The sequence below is a fragment of the Cheilinus undulatus genome, linkage group 17 (genome assembly GCF_018320785.1).
Source record: "Cheilinus undulatus linkage group 17, ASM1832078v1, whole genome shotgun sequence".
In the NCBI taxonomy this organism is placed as follows: Eukaryota; Metazoa; Chordata; class Actinopteri; order Labriformes; family Labridae; genus Cheilinus; species Cheilinus undulatus.
Window position 1 is genome coordinate 4,525,018 of NC_054881.1, and position 19,090 is coordinate 4,544,107.

At 39.7% G+C, this 19,090-nt stretch overlaps 1 protein-coding gene across 1 annotated transcript in view; it reads right to left on the reverse strand.

Annotated features, from left to right (window-relative positions):
* zmiz2 (zinc finger, MIZ-type containing 2) overlaps positions 1 to 9,362 on the reverse strand; it is a 51,062-nt gene extending 41,700 nt beyond the window's left edge. Inside the window, exon 1 of the mRNA XM_041811010.1 lies at positions 9,285 to 9,362. The gene's annotated coding sequence lies outside the window, so the exon portion shown is untranslated. The remainder of the gene's footprint in view (positions 1 to 9,284) is intronic.
* Between the last annotated feature and the right edge of the window lie 9,728 nt (positions 9,363 to 19,090).

The window sequence follows — 19,090 nt, forward strand, 5'->3', positions numbered from 1 at the left end:
AGCGCCTGAAGTCCGTGTTGAAATCAGCAGGAAAGATGCTAATTAGCATACTTCACAGGCTAATGTACGGTTGTGTGATGATGCGTTCAAGTTGGCTGGGAAATTTTAGTGTTTAAAGAATGGGTATAAATATGTCAATATATCAATGAAAATAACATAGTAATTCAAAAATGTATTTATTCATTAACATTTTTATTAATTGAGGACCTTTTGGAAGGAGGTTGCAGCATTATTAGTAATTTGAATGTAATTTATTCAGTCTATTTATTTTTATACAATTTAATACACTTAGAAAAAAATCTCTAATTTATTCACTTTAATTACCGTACTGAAAATGTACCAAACCGTGACTTCAAAACCGAGGTACGTACTGAACCAAAATTTTTCCGTACTGTTACACCCCTGGTACTGAATACTGGGGCTGAACGATTTGAGCAAATAATCTAATTGCGATTTTTTCCCCCTATGATGCGATTGTGATTTGATATGTGATTATTTCTTAAGTTCCTTATATTACGTTTTTTAACAACAAACACAAGCAATAAATCATTCTGTATTAGGGGTGCACAGATTGCAATTTTCTGGCCGATCACCAATCTTTAAAAAGCCTGACCTGCCGATTCCAATTTTGGCCGATACCGATTTAGTTCAAAAGCAATAAATCCATAGTAGTAGCATGAATCTTAATATGAGGATGCAACAAGCTTTATGCTATAAAGGAGGAGGCTGGGGTGGAGGAGGTGAAGCTTTATGCTATAAAGGAGGAGGCTGAGGTGGAGGAGGTGAAGCTTTATGCTATAAAGGAGGAGGCTGAGGTGGAGGAGGTGAAGCTTTATGCTATAAAGGAGGAGGCTGAGGTGGAGGAGGTGAAGCTTTATGCTATAAAGGAGGAGGCTGAGGTGGAGGAGGTGAAGCTTTATACTATAAAGGAGGAGGTTGGGGTGGAGGAGGTGAAGCTTTATGCTATAAAGGAGGAGGCTGAGGTGGAGGAGGTGAAGCTTTATGCTATAAAGGAGGAGGCTGGGGTGGAGGAGGTGAAGCTTTCCCAGCAGCAGCAGCGTGCTGCATCAGCATTAATGTAAACAGGGATTAGTATATAAATACACAGCTGTGTTGAGAGAAAGAGCTGTGATTGGCAGCAGGAGCTTGGAGGCAATAATCGGGATCAGCTGGCCGTCAGCTACATACGACTACTGTGTCCTGCAGGAACTAACGCTGAGCTTCATTTCTTCCTCACTGCTCTAAGGCTACGTTCACACTGACGCCTTAATGCTCAATTCTGATTGTTCCTCAGATCTGATTACTTTGTTTGACTGTTGCCACTGCGGTCAAATTTCCAAAGATCAGATATGTTTGGCCTGAATTTGTCTTGAAAAGTCAGATTCAATGGGACATGTGCTGTTTACATGGTCAGAGAAAAAAATCAGGTGAGTCACATCTGAGCAAAAAAAATCAGATCCAGGTCACCTTTACCTGCAGTGTGAATGCTGCGTAAAAATGGTGCCTTATGCGCGTTGTGTTTTCAAGGCGAAGAAAATCTGATTTCTGGTTTCTAATGCTAACATGAAGCAAAATATATCACTTAACAAAACAGAATCAGATCATTACATAAACACATGTACTCCTATGAGAGAAAGTGAGATTCTATTTTTAGATCATATCACCCAGCCTACCATAATTATAACATTTCTAAGTACTTCATAGTAAAAACATGCTAATCTGATGTGATTTTTGAAACTCGTGCTGAAAAGACTGAGCTTATACAGCTCTTCTACACTGTTACCACTTTATATCACATTCCTGCACTAAAGCCAGACTCCATCATAAATTCAAACTCATTTAAAAGCACCACGAGATTCAGCCTTTTTACCTTGGACACATGAATGCAGCAGGAGCCAGGGATAAAATCATTCATCATCCAGTTAAAGAAAAACCTGCTCTACCTCTGAGCCACAGCATCAAAATTTCACGCTCTACATTTTTATTAATCCCATGAATTCACGGACAGACAAATCAAACACTTAGGTCAGAGGAATTAATCAGAAATCCGGTTTAAAAAGAGTATCTGAGTACCTGGTGTGGCCGTCATTCCTGGAGTGATGTTTGTAGGGATGCACTGCTGCATCAGTTTAACGTCAGTATCAGCTGATGAGCCCTAATGTAGTTAACGGGTACCAATCACCAGTGTTTATCTGGTGTGTCCATCTAATCTAATGTTGTCAGCTAGTTCACCAAAGATGGGATTTGTTACCGGGTAGACGGACTCGTTCCATGGCAACACAAAGAAAACCTCGTCCTGATCCAGTTCACCACATACTGGGTAGGGCTGAAGGATTTGGGAAAATAGTTACGATGTTTTTCATCCAACATTGTGATTGTAATTTAACGTGATTATTCTTCAGGTTCCTCATCTTATAAACCATTCTATATTATAACACACAAAGCGATTTCCCCAAGAAATTTATATCCAATCCACCAAAATCTACAAATAAATGTTCAAAAATTCTGAGAAAATAACTAAAAATTTAAAACCTGCCCCACCACCCAAAAAATCAAATCCTATTCCCAAAAAAATAACAAATACATTAATTTTTCAAATTTTCCTAAATTACCTAAAAGTTTCAAAGCTGATTCAAAGCTAAGCCAAAATTTACAAATAAATGTTAAAAAAATTCCATTAAAAATACCTAAAATTTTCAAGAAGATATTACCAAAGAAATTTAAATCAAATTCCCAAAAATTTACAAATACATTTATCGAATTTTCAAGAAGATACTTTAAATTTTCAAAGCAAATTTCACCCCCAAATTCAAATCAAATTCCTAAAAATGTAAAAATAAATTTCTCAAATTTCCGTGAAAATATCTACAAATTTGTAAGCAAAGCTCCCCCCAAAATTCAAATCAATCTAACAAAAAAACAAAAATGTCTATTGTTGCCTCTGTTGACCCATTACTGTCTCTTTTAACCACTTTTTTACCATCTTTAATGCCCATTTAAACCACATTTTTCTATTTGATATGATCATATTTGTCAGTTTAACCCATTTCTCCCATTTTCTGACCATTTTTCTGTCTTAGTTAACCCTTTTTTCAAGTTTATGTCAATTTTCATCCCATTTCACCAAATTTTCCTCCAATTTCTGCCAATTTAAAGTCATTTCAGCCACTTTGTACTTCCCTTTACTACTCACTATGCCCATTTTTGCCACTTTAACCAATTTTTGCCACCTTTTCGCTTATTCTTTTGTCAATTTTATCCAATTTTGCCACTTTAATCAATTTTGTGCTACTTTTAAAATACAATTTCATAACCTTTTTCACCATTTTTGCCATTATTAACCTATTTTTTAATCATTTTATTTCTGTTTTTAACAAAAGGGACTTGAACCCATTTTTTTAGAAGGCTATCTACCACATGAATATATAAAAAATATACTTGCTTCTTTGGTAAGAGTGGTTATTTTTCAGGTCAAAGCTCTCCCCTTCGTCCTTGTCTGTCCTCCTTTAGGTACAGTGGGGGTCTCCAGTCTCTTGCACCTTTATTTTTGGGGTCCTGGGCTGAAAAGGTTGAGAACCACTCCTCTAGTGGAGGGGTCCTGGAGAGATGGGGCATGGTCCTGGAGGGTGGCCATCAAGAGGCCAGAGCAGTACAGGACCGAGGTTCATGTGGCAAAGCGTTGAACCTGCATAAGCTCCCATACCTGACCAGACTGATCTTATTATTTGGGCAAAACCTTGCAGAACACCAGCAGCCTCTAACACACTTGTACACACTTGAGTAGTAAAACCAGCTAACCTCAATCACAGATGATCAATATCAGCAGATAAATAATACCAGTGACCATGATAAACACTCAGTACTTCAAAATGCTTCAGTGATAAATCAGCCAGTGTAATAGCTGGCTCTCTTAGTTACAGAACTGAGGGACTTATCTCTGCAGCTCTGCACATAAAAGCACCAACCTTTATCCAACGATGGCTAATAGAAATTAGGAGTTAAGTGCCCGACTGCAGCGCGGATACAACACAAGCTTAACAATGCGATGTGCCGAGTACCTGCCGTTAATTAATCACTCATTAAGAGCCTCAACGAGATCTGACAGATTACCAATTAATCGCCTCTTCAATCAGAAGAGCAGCAGATTTAATGAGAGGCAAATGTCAGCTCACAACAACAGGAGGACAAGATATTATTACCGCCGTCTGACGCTGACAAAAGACCGGGAGACGCTGTGAAGAGGAGAGAAATCAAACGTCTGGAGGAGATAAAGCGGGTTATTGTTGTGAGCTACAGGTGTACCAATGATCAGAGGGAACAGGGTGGAGAGCTGTGGAGACAGAAGGAAAGCATTCAACCAGAAAAACACAAAAATTTACAGCCACTGAGCCAACAACCTCATTATTTTAGAGGTTCACTGATTTCTTTTGAGCATTTTGGCAAATAAAAGGTCAGTTTTCTAATAGGTAATAAACGATTTTTCACTACATCAGTGTTTTCTAAAGCCAAACCTCCACAAGGATGCACAAATATCTGGCATTACAAATGCTGACAATCTGCATAGACTGTGAGTATAACCTGACACTGCCTGTGAACAGCTTTATCCCTATTTTAGATCAAAATAGTGCTAAAATATGCTGCTATCAGTGCTACCCATGCACCGTCGTTTACATCTAGGTTAAAGAGCATTATAGCAGCATGGCTGTCGTTAACTGGAGCTACAGTGGCCACTAGTGGCAGGCAGCTGTGTTACAGTTAGGACAGAGTGTTTGACCAGGATTGTACGCCTGAAACGATTCAAAATATTACAAATTAGACTAACTAGCAAGTAATTCTGGTGCAGCCTACAGAGGGATCAGGTGTTCGCATTTGCATCCTAAGTTTCTCTCCATCCTTTTGATATTAAACTGAACATTTAAGGTCTAAGGCTGACGTTCTCTGGTCAGCTGGTCTGTAAATTGTTTAATGAGGTCTTTTCTGATTAAAATCTCCTTGGTTGAACAATCACAGAGGGATAAAGCATCAAGGGAAAGAGAGAGCGCCATGGTGGGTAATCGAGTAAGAGTGAGCGCTGACGGCTACAAACAAAGCTGTGATGAAGGGAAAAAAGACGTTATTTTCTGAACATTTCACAGCAGTTACACTTTTAAGAACTCAAGAAAGCGACAGCACGTACAGAAAGGATGGTAGCTATTTAAATCAAGCTGTGAGTGTCGCTTTTCCACCTCCTTTCATCCATGATTTAGGTGGATTTTGACTGTCCGAATGTAGGGGCCTGAACCTGGGGCTGGAGAGAGGGAGGAGGGCGGCAAGAGTCACACACAACATGCTGACCCACGCGTGCGTCGCTACAGCCAAGGTTAAGCTCAACGGCACCACTTACGCCTGGGCCTTTTCACCTATAGTAATACACCCGGAGACCACCAGTTGTTCTCAGCCCGACTAGGGGGCTTGTGGCAACCCTACTACCCATCCCAGATGGTACTCTAGGCCAGTGGTTCTCAAATGGTGTGGCAAGGCACGAGGCTAGTCTAGGTGTGCCTTGGTGATGTGTACAACCATGCCCGATTACTATGATTAGAAAAGCATCAAAAAATTGGTCAAAGTCATAGAAAATGAACATTTTCTGTAGTATTTCTGGAATTTTCTTACTGCACCTTTGTTGCATACGCACGTTTTTAAAATTATGGTGTAAAAATGACTAGATTGTATTATAACAATTGTCAATTAGACTGATATGACTGAAAAGTACGCTGCAAAAATATAAATTCTAGCATGTGGATTTGTGGAATTCAGTCGTTTCCAAACGGGGTTGCGTTGTGAATTCGAACAACCATGCAGTCTTACTACAACTACACATCAACTAAAGATACTGTAGGAAAATTTGAAGAGGCGATTTTGCATGGATATAAAGATGCTGGGCCTTGAGATTTTGGCTTTATCTTAGGTGTGCCTTGTGCAAAAAAAGTTTGAAAATCACCACCCTAGGCCATGCGTACTCACCACATCCACCCTTACTTCACCTAAAAGGCGTGGACTTTGTTACTTTTCAACAGATTGTTGTGCTGGTCATATACAAAGACATCCAGATTACAACCAGGGTTGTGTCAATCCTCCTTCCTGCCCTGTGGTACCCTCAGGCCAGCTTACTCACTATCACATGCCTTACTCTAGCTTTACTCTGTGGCCCAAACATGCTGGAACGTTCTGCATATTAAAGAAGAGATGGGTGTTACAGAAGAATGAGAAAAACAGGCTCCTGAACACTGTCTAACTGCACAAACACACTGCTAACATTTTAGTACTTGAAGAAAATAATGAAATAAGCCAGTACTGGGTGGGTTTTATTCACTGAGCAGCAAATACATTTAAATCACTTCCTTTAGAATCTCATTAAAACGCACACATTAATGTTAATGTCTGATACAGACATCATTCAGTCTCCTTACAACCAACACTCTGAAATATTCTTCTCTTGTTTTTATTTTCATTAACTATTAATGTTATCACTGTATATGACTACAAACTTACAAAGACAGCATGTGGATTAGCTTACTGTTTAAATATCTAATGCCATTTTTATATCTTGAATACAGCTTTGGCTAAAACTGATTTGTTAAAGCTGATAAAGCAGATCTGAAATTAAAATTACAGAAATTACAGAGCAGAGGAGCCAGACAGTAAAGTCTCCTGCTCCTTAAAAGTCGTCCTTCACATCCCAACCTGTGGACTCATTTTCAGCTCTTCTATAGATGGACACTGATGTTATTGGGAATACTGTAAATTACAAGGCATGGGCAGGAAAAGGTGAATCCTGGTCATAGTTATAACAATAAAGTGAGTCATACAATTCTCTGAAGTTATTTTATATTTATACAGGGTTACTGTGCTGTGATTGCCAGTTCATATGGTAATATTTTCAGATATTATATGAATAAAGGCAGTTTACTTCATTTTAGTAGAACATGATGAGATTAAAATAAGTTAATATGAAGCAATAAGTTTGTTATTTTTATTTCTAATTTTATTTAGACCAGTAGTTCCCAGCCTTTATTCCTTAAGGCCCCCTACTCAAATCTAAGAAAAGCCACCCCCCCAGGATCCACTTGTAACAATTAAACATCGATTTAAACTGTTTTCATTGACAAAATCCCATCAGAATAGGCCTACATACACTTGTTCTTCACAAAAGAGCTATTTATAAACTATCAGTAATTACAACAGTCTATTGGGGACGATCTAGAAAAGAAATAATAAAGAGGTGACGTTTATTTTCAAGAAAAAAATACTTTTTAAACTAACTGTCAGGTTTAAAAAGTCAATCTTTTTTTTTTAGATTATACTGTGAAAATCCAACCACTGGTTTTAGTTTGGTTTCTTGTATATTTCTATATAACACTGTTCTAAATTTTTTCTTGAAATATTTGAGTTTCTAATGTCTAAATTTAAGACTTTTCTGTCTTGTAAATTTACGGCTGTATAATCTCAAAAAATTTCAATTTGTCCCAAAAATTTGAATTTTTTGGCTCATAAATTAACAGATTCTCTGACCCTAAGACGCCATCATACATTTTGTTTCTAAGCATGATTTTTTAAAAATATACACATCTAATTTTGACAACATCAGAGCAGAAGGGATCCCACGCCACCACTGAAATCTCTGGCGCCCCCCTTTGGGGGCCCGGACCCCAGGTTGGGAACCACTGATTTAAACTACCAGGAGGGTTTAATGAGGACTCTGACACTGGTTAGGATGATCTACTGTCTTCAGTGACAGATAAAGCCATATAAATGTCTAGATTGGACACTTTGCTTATATGATTTTATTACATGTGTTCAATGCTTTTCTAATTATTTGGGTTCAATACTGAATGAATGGATAAATCTTAACAAAACAAACATCAAAACAGATCATTTACACATAATTTGTCAGTAAGTGGCCAAAAAAGAAAATAAAGATGTTGCATATTATGTAGCATCAGAAGAATTACCAAGAAAATCAGCAATAGTAAGAAAAATAAATACAATATTTGTAAATATTTTAAGGAAACAGTTCAGAAACAAGGTTTATTTTTGATTTAAAAAATTGTCTGACAATAAGCAGCTGTGATAAAATGAGACCAAAACAAAAACAAAAACAGAAAATCTCCAGCATTTGGTGCATAATATTTCTATTTTAGACACTATCAGGACAGACATAGCTATTGTTTGATTTGAGTAGCATCATAATAAAGTTTTAAATTCAGGTGTTTCTAAACTGTGTAATTATTTGCTGTTGATTTAAATAAATGGTTTTAAATGAGTCCTTTCATTGTTGCAGCTCTAAATAAAAAGCTGCATCCAACACATGAACAAAAAAACTGAAACATGTGGATGCTCCAAACACCCACAGCCTTCCTCCTGCAGGTTTCAGTCTTTTGAACACCTTCTTTATCTCTGCCTTTCCATGTAAACACTGACCCAAACTCCCAGCCTGGCTCTCAGCCCAGACTGCATGTTATTGTACCCATGAAACATCCAGGAAGTCATGGCCAGAGAGGGAAAACAGGCACTGTCTGCCTGCCCAATAACAACACAAATACAGCAGCACATGCATGATAGAACAACTGTTGGGGAGCATCCCTGGAGCCAAAACCAGACTGTGCACATCAAGCCTTTCCTAACCATTCATTTGACAGATCCAGCTGTCAGTAACATCATGCTTTTAGCAATGCAAACCATGCAAATATCTACCTGCAGAACATAAAAAACTTGCAGCTCAGAATTGCAGCAGAGCAGAACAAAGCATTTGAGCAGGAGTGTGCTTTCTGTGGAGGAGTGCAGCCTGTGTCTGTCTGTCTGTGAGTGCATCGGTGTTTGTTACCATCATCACTAAAAAATGAAAATGTTTTGTCTCACCTACCTGGCTCTGCTGCTCAATAATACACGCTGATGTGCTTTAATGCAGTTTTCCGATAAATGCAAGAAAAATCCCGGGATAAAATGAAATAAAAATATCCTTTCATATGTAGTGATATCGCTGCTGTAAGTTGTGATTATCTCTGGTTGTCTTGTTAGTGCCTCTGACTGGAAACAGAGCTGTGGAGGGTCTTTAACACGCTGCTGCTGCTGCTGCTGCTGGCACCGTTAGCCACCGAATGCTAATTAGCTCACGTTAACTTTGTACAACATTAGCTCCTTTTTTCGCTAAAACGATTAAGAGGATAGCGACACTGAAACGGTAGCACCCAGCCGAAGAGCCGCTCACGCTGGCTTCATAGTCATTAGCTGTAACAGGAGCTTACCTTGTGCCTGCTCCAGCTGCCAGACGGTAGAGCCGCTTGATTGTAGAAGTTAGCTAGCGGGCTAACTATGCTAGCCAGTGTCGCAGTCGGGGCTAATAGTGATGGGCAGTTCGGTTCGTTTTAGTGATCGGAACATTTGGCTCAACTACGAAACAAGAGTCGACGATTTGTAGAATTTTTAACTGCCCAGGAGGAAAGCAGCAGAATCTTTATGTTTTTAAGCATACAGCTGTTTTAATGGTTTAAAATAAGGAAATATTTAGAAATCTATCAATTAAGATGGACCCTTAAGTAAAGCAGAAGATTTGGTGAAGATCCGAGCTTCTTACTCTTTTCTACCAGGTAAGTTTTAAACCAGGTGAGTTTAAAATGCATCCCCAATATCAAGTTTTTGCCCCCAATTGAACATTTATTTACTCATGACAATTTGCAGGCCAAAGTTTTAAGCTTATCTTGTCAAATGTAAGAAATTTTCCAGTTTTATGTTAAAAAAAAAAAAAAAAAGCAAAATATGAGCCCATGAAAGTAATTAATTTTACAGGAGAGAGAAATAAAAACAAAGGTCTAACATAATCTCGAAAAGGTGATATGAATTAAAATTATTTTCAGGTAATGTTGAAAAAGCTCAAATTCTTTTCAGAACTTTTCAAGAGTTGGTATTTCCCACTTGCATGTGTTTTAACTTAATAGTGACACATCAGTAATTTTTCTTCGAATTTCCTTTTAATCATTGAAATATCAGATTAAAAATCTTTAATTCCTACCAACCATACCGACTATTCACAAAGTAAATATTTGTATACTTTAAATAAATATGGTAGCAACTAGGTTTTATAATCAGAAGAACTATGATATGATAAAATAAAACTGTGTATCATGTTACATTATGTAACATTTTAAAACAAAACAAGACACAACTTGATATGATGTTTAGCTATAAGCCAGCATGATAAGAGCCAAGCTGTTGTGTTCTGTTCTCTTCTGTCACATTACGCTATGTTACGTTATGTCACATTACGTTTTGTTACATCTCTTTATGTTACATTGTGTTATTGTGTTGAAATGTTATATTACATTATGTTACATTACTTTGTTATACTGCGTTATGTAACATTACAATATTTTACATTGTTACATACTATTGTTACATTACATGATGTTACATTACCTCATGTCATGTTATGTTACGCTACTTTATGTAATGTAATGTTATGATAGGTTATGTTGCATTACGTTATGTCATGTCACATCACTTTCAGTTAAATCACATTGCATCATGTCATCTGATGTCAAGTCACATAACGTGATGTAACATTACATTACATTATGTTACATCACATCATGTCAAGTCATGTACAGTTATGTCATGTTCTGTCACGTCATGTTACATCACAGCATGTTACATCATGTTGCGTGAAATAAGGTTACTTTATGTTACATCAAGTTTCATCAAGTGGCACGTTATGTTACATCATATCACATTATGTTACATTATGTTAAGTCTTGTAAAGTGAAGTAACATCACGTTATGTCATGTTAGGTTACATTATGATACATCAAGATATGTCATGTAACATCAGGTAACATCACTTCTGGTGTGTTACAATATGTTATGTCACATTATGTTACATCACATCATGTCAGGTCAACTCATGTACCATGACATAATGTTACTTCACGTCCCATCATGCTATGTTATGTTACATCATGTTATATCAGGTGACATCACATTATTTCATGTTAGATCAGGTTACTTTACGCTACATTAAATCACGCTATGTTATGTAATGTTACATTTTGCTGTTACTTTACAACTTGCCATGCCAACTCATGTAATATGATGTTATGTTATATCACAGTATGTCATGTCAAGTCACGTCATGTTATGCCAAGTTACTCTAAGTTACATCAGGTTACATCTTGTTATATTGTTACATTTTGCTGTTACGTTACATAAAGTCACGTTCACTCACATAACATGATGTTATGTTATGTCACATTAAGTTATGTTGTGCTATTCATGTTAGGTAAGGTTACTTTACGCAACATTATGTCGCGTTACATCAAGTTACATCACGTCACATCACAGCATATTGTGTTATGTTACATTCTACAATGTTTTGTTATGTCATGTTACGCCCGTCTGGTATCTTTTTATAACAATACAAGCTCATGTTAGAATACATGCTAATATGACTGAATTCATCAAAAGGCAATACTATTCATGAGCCAAGCCTTTACATTCTGCTTTATACATTATGTTACATTCTGCTCAACTTAAAGGCCTTTATAGGGAAATTATTCTTGGGCTGAATTGTCTCTCCACATTTCCATAGCATTCGTAAAGAAATAAATAAAATACCGACAGCTTGCACTTTACCAATACACAGCATTTATTTAACTAAAAACAGAAAATACAACACAGGAGTGAAGAAGATAGGAGCAACATTAGGCAAATAAACAGACCGGAAAACTTCATGAACCATCTCTCTGATTTTGATCATTCTATCACAATGATAAAAATCAGTAAAAGGTGCTCCTATTGTTGAGCAGTGCAAAATGATCTGATCCCTGAAAAGATATGAAATTCCCATCACTACCCTCTATAATATATTCATGAGATCACAGGGCTAATGTCTCCCACAGAGAAAGGCATTTTCCTGTCCCTCCTCCTCCTCCTCCTCCTACAAGTCAGGCGGCTGGCTGACTGACTGCAGACCAGAGCAGCCGATCATTTCAGAAAAGAGAGAGAGATGGGGAGGGGAGAGGGGGATGCATCTCAGGGAGAGTGACGTCACCTGTAAATGATCACGTATGTATGATCCATGCATGCAGCTCAGACATCCCTGCATCTACAACTCCAACATGTGTGCATGTGTCACAGAAAGGTGGTATCACTTGCAGCCTGGCGGTTCAGCAGCAGTCGGGCTTTTGGAGTCATTAGAGGCGTCTGCAGTGTGTTGCCAGAGGGCAGTGCAGCGTGGAGAATAAAAAGTCCAACCTGCCTGTGTTTTTCAGACCTCTGTTGCCCTGGAAACAGGTGCCGAGATTTCCCATTTCTTCATTTTTTTTTTCCTCCACACTATCCATATCACTCCTCCTCCTCCCAACCACCTCTACACTGCTGCTGCTGCTGCTTCCTCCCCCACGACCTGCCGCATAGTACAATCACACACACACACAATTTCCAATCTACTGCAGTCATTTCACAATGTCACAGTCTGCTCTGAGAGTGGGGGTACGCTCACATACATAACACCATAAAGCTCTGACCCTGCTGTGACTCTGAGGCTGAACATCCACCGCTGCTGCAACAATCTGACCTCTAGGAGAAGAGGAAAAAAGGGGGGAGGAAGAGGGGAGAAGACATGGGGAGGGGTGAGGAGACAAAGAGGGAAGAAATCAGGGAGTAAAAACAAAGCTGGCTGCACTCTCAGGTGGAAGAATGTGGTTCATCTCCCTCCCTGTAGGCGAGGCTAAAACAGTCAGATTTGATCTTTACAGCCTGATATCATACATTTAGATTGAGGAGCGTTCTGACTCTGGATTTAGCCTTTAAAAAGGCTGAAAAAAGGGAGAAGGTAAACCAGCCTATGTATGAAAGTGTCATAAAGCTACAGTCTCTCTATAGCATCTCTCGAGTTAATGCAAATATTTCTCAACTGAACGGCACAAAGAGCAGATATTTAATGTCCTAACTGATTAACTTTAGTGTTCAGCGGCACATGCAGAATTTGATGCCTGCAGCATGTTTCAAAAAAGTTGAGACAGAAGTTTATTCCATCACTTTCTCTTCTAACAACATTCTGGAAACATCTGGGGACTGAAGACACAAGCAGTTGAAGGATTGTGAAGCCATGCTGTTGTAAACTGGCTTTTAAAAAAGTCCTCTTTAATGTCAAAGTGGAGCAGATTTTGAAAACGGCTTTCAACAAAGTAATTTCAATTATAAAGAATATAATTTAAAATAAATGACTGCTTAAATATTGGATAGGTAAATTCTCAATCAGGCTCAAACATCTGGACTCTGCATTCCTCTCTGAAAAACTGCTCAAGCTCTGTCAGGTTTCATAGGGATCAGGTGTGAAATGCCCTTTTCAAGTCCAGCCTCTAATTCTCTAATGGTCTGAGGTCTGGGCTTTGACTCGGCCACTCCAGAACATTCCCCTTGTTGTCTTTAAACCATTTCTGTGTAACTTTCTCTGTACGCTTTGGCTCGTTGTCTTACTGGAGAATAAATCTTCTCTAAGCCGTAGTTCTCTGTCAGACTGAATGAGATTGTCCTCCTGGGGTTTCCTTAATTTTACTCTCTTACAACCTTTACGAGCTTTCCAGGGCTGCTGAGAAGCATCCCCTCAACATGACGCTGCCACCACCTTTTAGACCATTTTTGATGTTTTTTTTTTTTTTTTGGTCATTTTTGCCACGCTAAACCCCTTTTTCCTGTTTTTCCAACTTGTTTCCACTTTACACCCATTATTCCACTGTTTTGCCACTTTGACAGTTCTTTTTGACATTTATATCACATTTTTACTGCTTTCTGACAATTTTAGTTACTTTTCACTCTGTTTAGCTACTTCTTTTGCCAGTTGTAACCAATTTTTTTCTGTTCTTTGACTATTTTTACCACTTTTTTGCTACTTCCTGCCAATTTTTCCTACTGTGTAGCCACTTTTAACCCATTTAGATGTTTTTTTTCTTTTTGCCATTTTCCGACTTTGTTGCCACTTTAAACCCATTCTTCCACTGTTTTGCCACGTAATGCCTATTTTTGCTGCTTCTTTCTGCAGTGTTTATTGCATTTTTGCTGCTTTTCAGTCAATTATAGTTGCTTGTCACTCTTTTCGCTGCTTCTTTTTGCCATTTTCTTTCCCATTTTTGATACTTTTTGACAATTTTTGCTACTTTTAACCTAATTTGCTGTTTTTCAGCCTTTAATGCCATTCATTCCCCACACAATGCCAATTCTTTCACTGTTTCCCAGGTTATGCCCCTTTTTGCTATTTTTTTGCAGTGTATGTTGCATTAACTTGCTTTTGGCCCATTTGACATGCTTGACACTCTATTTAGACACTTCTTTTTGCCATTTTCCCCAATTTTTGCCTTTTTATGCCCATTTTTTACCATTATTTTGGCACATATTTATTAAAATTTTGCCACTTTTCACCCACTGTGTTGCTTTTCACCCTATTTAGCCCTATTTTTTTTTTTTTTTGCAAGGTTGGCCCATTTTTACTGCTTCATGACCATTTTTGCCACTTTTTTGTCAATTCCTGCTAATTTTCTTGCTGTGTAACCACTTTGAACCCATTTTGATGTTTTTTTTTGCCATTTTCCCACTTTGTTGCCCCTTTACAACCATTCTTCCACTGTTTTGTCACATAATGCCTATTTTTGCTGCTTCTTTCTGCAGTGTTTATTGCATTTTTGCTACTTTTTGACAATTTTAGTTGCTTGTCACTCTTCTGCCACTTCTTTCCCCCCCCCATTTTTGCCTCTTTCTGCCCATTTTTACCATTGTTTTTGGCACATATATATAGAAATTTTGCCACTTTTCCCCCACTGTGTTGCTTTCACCCTATTTGGCCACATTTTTTTTTTGCAAGGTTTATCCATTTTTGCTGCTTTATGACCATTAATTTTTCCCGCTAATTTTTCGTACTGTGTAACCACTTTTAGCCCATTTTTGATGTTTATTGCTTTTTTTTCACACTTTGTTGCCACTTTATGCCCATCCTTTCACTGTTTTGTCACATGATTCCCATTTTTGCCACTTGTTTTTTCAGTGTATATTACATTTTTTGCCGCTTTTTGACATTTTTAGTTGCTTTTCAGTCTATTTTGCCACTTCCTTTTGCCATTGTTTTCCAATTTGTTTTTTTAAGATTTATTTTTGGCCATTTTTGTGCCTTTATTAGATAGAGGAGGACAGTGGATAGAGTCAGAATCAGGGTCAAGAGTGGGGATGGGACATGCGGCAAAGGGCCTCAGGCCAGATTTGAACCTGGGCCGCCTGCGTACACGGGGAGCGCCTTTAACCACTAGACCACCTGCTCCCCGATTGTTCCCCAATTTTTGACCAATTTTGCCACCTTTTTGCCACTTTACTCCCACTCTGCAACTGTTTTACCACTTAACACCGATTCTTACCACTTCTTTTTGGCCTTTATGTAGCATTTTCGATGCTTCTGCACATTATTTACTTTTCACACTACTTAACCTCTTCTTTTTGCCATGTTTTTCCCCATTGTTGCTGCTTTTTGACCAATTATTGCCACTTCCTGCCAATGTTTAGCCACTTTTAACCCATTTTATGTTTTTTTTGCCCACTTTTTCTTGGTACCGTATAAACACTGAATTGTTGCATCAGGTCTACACAGGTTAATACAACTATAAAGCCTTTTTTAAAGGTGTGCATCCTGTTTGGCTGTTTTTGAGAGGTTGTTGTTTCTCTGCATCGTTCAAAATCAGTCTGATTTTGTTGTGCATTTTGAACTTTTCTTCGAACTGAAGCATGCATGCATGCCTTAATATTTTATCCGATGACAGTCTTTTTCTTATGATATGACAGCTTGACTTTCTGAAACTCCATTGTGCAAATCCCTCGTTTTATATACAATCCAAGCAGAGGGCAAAATTCTTAACAGATTATAAGAAGACATGAAGAACATAGAGAAAGTTTTTGACACCATGCTCACCTAGCTGATGAACCCCACAGCAGAGCTGTGCAGACTGTGCAGATGGTTCACCATATTGCACCCTCACCTATTTCAGATCAGTAGGTGTTATTTTGACATTTTTGCGCCAAACCGTGGAGAACGGAGGAGGTGAACATGCTGCACAGAAACAGAGCGAGAAGAGACTCTGCTCTCTTCACTTTCAGGCCTTTTTAAGTCATCCTGGTGTTTCTGCTGTGTTGTGTGTGCATACCATTGTAGTGACTTCTCTTTGGCAGGAGGCGGAACATTCCAGAGAAACGGCTGACCCAGAATAACACATGCTCAGGATGGCGGCCTCCACCCTCTCTCAGACCTAAACGGCTCTCTCCCAACACACATGACACCGGAGCGGAGGAAACACTCGTACAGTATGGAACATGCAGCTGAGATAGCATCGCACATGACCGTCATCACCACAACTCATGACAGCCTTCGCCCCCCAGCTGCTCCATAACCCCATTGTCTTCTCCTCACACCGTACTAAATCCTGATTTTCACCGTGCAGCCGTTCTGACCTCCTCCTGACTGCATTCACTAACAAATACAGCTGCAACCAGCCATCATGTGGTGGTGATATTTTAGTCCTAAAGAAGAGAGAAGAACATCTAAAGTGACTCAGTTTTATCCAAACTGGAGGTTCTACCAAGACTCAAAGGTCTTTTTTTTATTAAGATCATCTTTAACAATAGGAAAAACTCGCCTAAAGGACCTTCCTCAGAGTGACTCCAACATCAGAAAAAGTCAAACATTATCCTGACTAGACCGTTAATTTTAGGGCTGACTAGAGAACTGACTGTGCCCCTGATAAACCCAATGAATGGGCCCCTGTTAAAACCAGAGAATGGCCCCTGATAAACCCAGAGAATGGCCCCTGATAAACCCAATGAATGGGCCCCTGTTAAAACCAGAGAATGGCCCCTGTTAAAACCAGAGAATGGCCCCTGATAAACCCAATGAATGGGCCCCTGTTAAAACCAGAGAATGGCCCCTGATAAAACCAGAAAATGGGCCCCTGATTAAACAGAGAATGGCCCCTGATAAACCAGAGAATGGCCCCTGATAAACCCAACGAATGGGCCCCTGATTAAACCAGAGAATGGCCCCTGATAAACCCAGAGAATGGCCCCTGATAAACCCAGAGAATGGCCCCTGATAAACCCAGAGAATGGCCCCTGATAAACCCAGAGAATGGCCCCTGATAAACTCAGAGAATGGCCCCTGATAAACTCAGAGAATGGCCCTGATAAACTCAGAGAATGGCCCCTGATAAACCCAGAGAATGGCCCCTGATAAACCCAGAGAATGGCCCCTGATAAACCCAGAGAATGGCCCCTGATAAAACCAGAAAATGGCCCCTGATAAACCCAGAGAATGGCCCTGATAAACCCAGAGTATGGCCCTGATAAAACCAGAGAATGGCCCCTGATAAACTCAGAGAATTGCCCCTGATAAAACCAGAGAATGGCCCCTGATAAACCCAGAGAATGGCCCCTGATAAACTCAGAGAATGGCCCCTGATAAAACCAGAGAATGGCCCCTGATAAACTCAGAGAATGGCCCCTGATAAAACCAGAGAATGGCCCCTGATAAACTCAGAGAATGGCCCCTGATAAAACCAGAGAATGGCCCCTGATAAACTCAGAGAATGGCCCCTGATAAACTCAGAGAATGGCCCCTGATAAACTCAGAGAATGGCCCCTGATAAACCCAGAGAATGGCCCCTGATAAACCCAGAGAATGGACCCTGATAAACCCAGAGAATGGACCCTGATAAACCCAGAGAATGGCCCCTGATAAAACCAGAGAATGGCCCCTGATAAAACCAGAGAATGGCCCCTGATAAACTCAGAGAATGGCCCCTGATAAACTCAGAGAATGGCCCCTGATAAAACCAGAGAATGGCCCCTGATAAAACCAGAGAATGGCCCCTGATAAAACCAGAGAATGGCCCCTGATTAACTCAGAGAATGGCCCCTGATAAAACCAGAGAATGGCCCCTGATAAAACCAGAGAACGGCCCCTGATAAACCCAACGAATGGGCCCCTGATTAAACCAGAGAATGGCCCCTGATAAACCCAGAGAATGGCCCCTGATAAACTCAGAGAATGGCCCCTGATAAACCCAGAGAATGGCCCCTGATAAACCCAGAGAATGGCCCCTGATAAACCCAGAGAATGGCCCCTGATAAACCCAGAGAATGGCCCCTGATAAACCCAGAGAATGGCCCCTGATAAACACAGAGAATGGCCCCTGATAAACTCAGAGAATGGCCCTGATAAACTCAGAGAATGGCCCCTGATAAACCCAGAGAATGGCCCCTGATAAACCCAGAGAATGGCCCCTGATAAACCCAGAGAATGGCCCCTGATAAAACCAGAAAATGGCCCCTGATAAACCCAGAGAATGGCCCCTGATAAACTCAGAGAATGGCCCCTGATAAACTCAGAGAATGGCCCTGATAAACTCAGAGAATGGCCCCTGATAAACCCAGAGTATGGCCCTGATAAAACCAGAGAATGGCCCCTGATAAACTCAGAGAATTGCCCCTGATAAAACCAGAGAATGGCCCCTGATAAACCCAGAGAATGGCCCCTGATAAACTCAGAGAATGGCCCCTGATAAAACCAGAGAATGGCCCCTGATAAACTCAGAGAATGGCCCCTGATAAAACCAGAGAATGGCCCCTGATAAACTCAGAGAATGGCCCCTGATAATTCCAGAGAATGGCCCTGATAAACTCAGAGAATGGCCCCTGATAAACTCAGAGAATGGCCCCTGATAAACTCAGAGAATGGCCCCTGATAAACTCAGAGAATTGCCCCTGATAAAACCAGAGAATGGCCCCTGATAAAACCAGAGAATGGCCCCTGATAAAACCAGAGAATGGCCCCTGATAAACTCAGAGAATGGCCCCTGATAAACTCAGAGAATGGCCCCTGATAAAACCAGAGAATGGCCCCTGATAAAACCAGAGAATGGCCCCTGATAAAACCAGAGAATGGCCCCTGATTAACTCAGAGAATGGCCCCTGATAAAACCAGAGAATGGCCCCTGATAAAACCAGAGAATGGCCCCTGATAAAACCA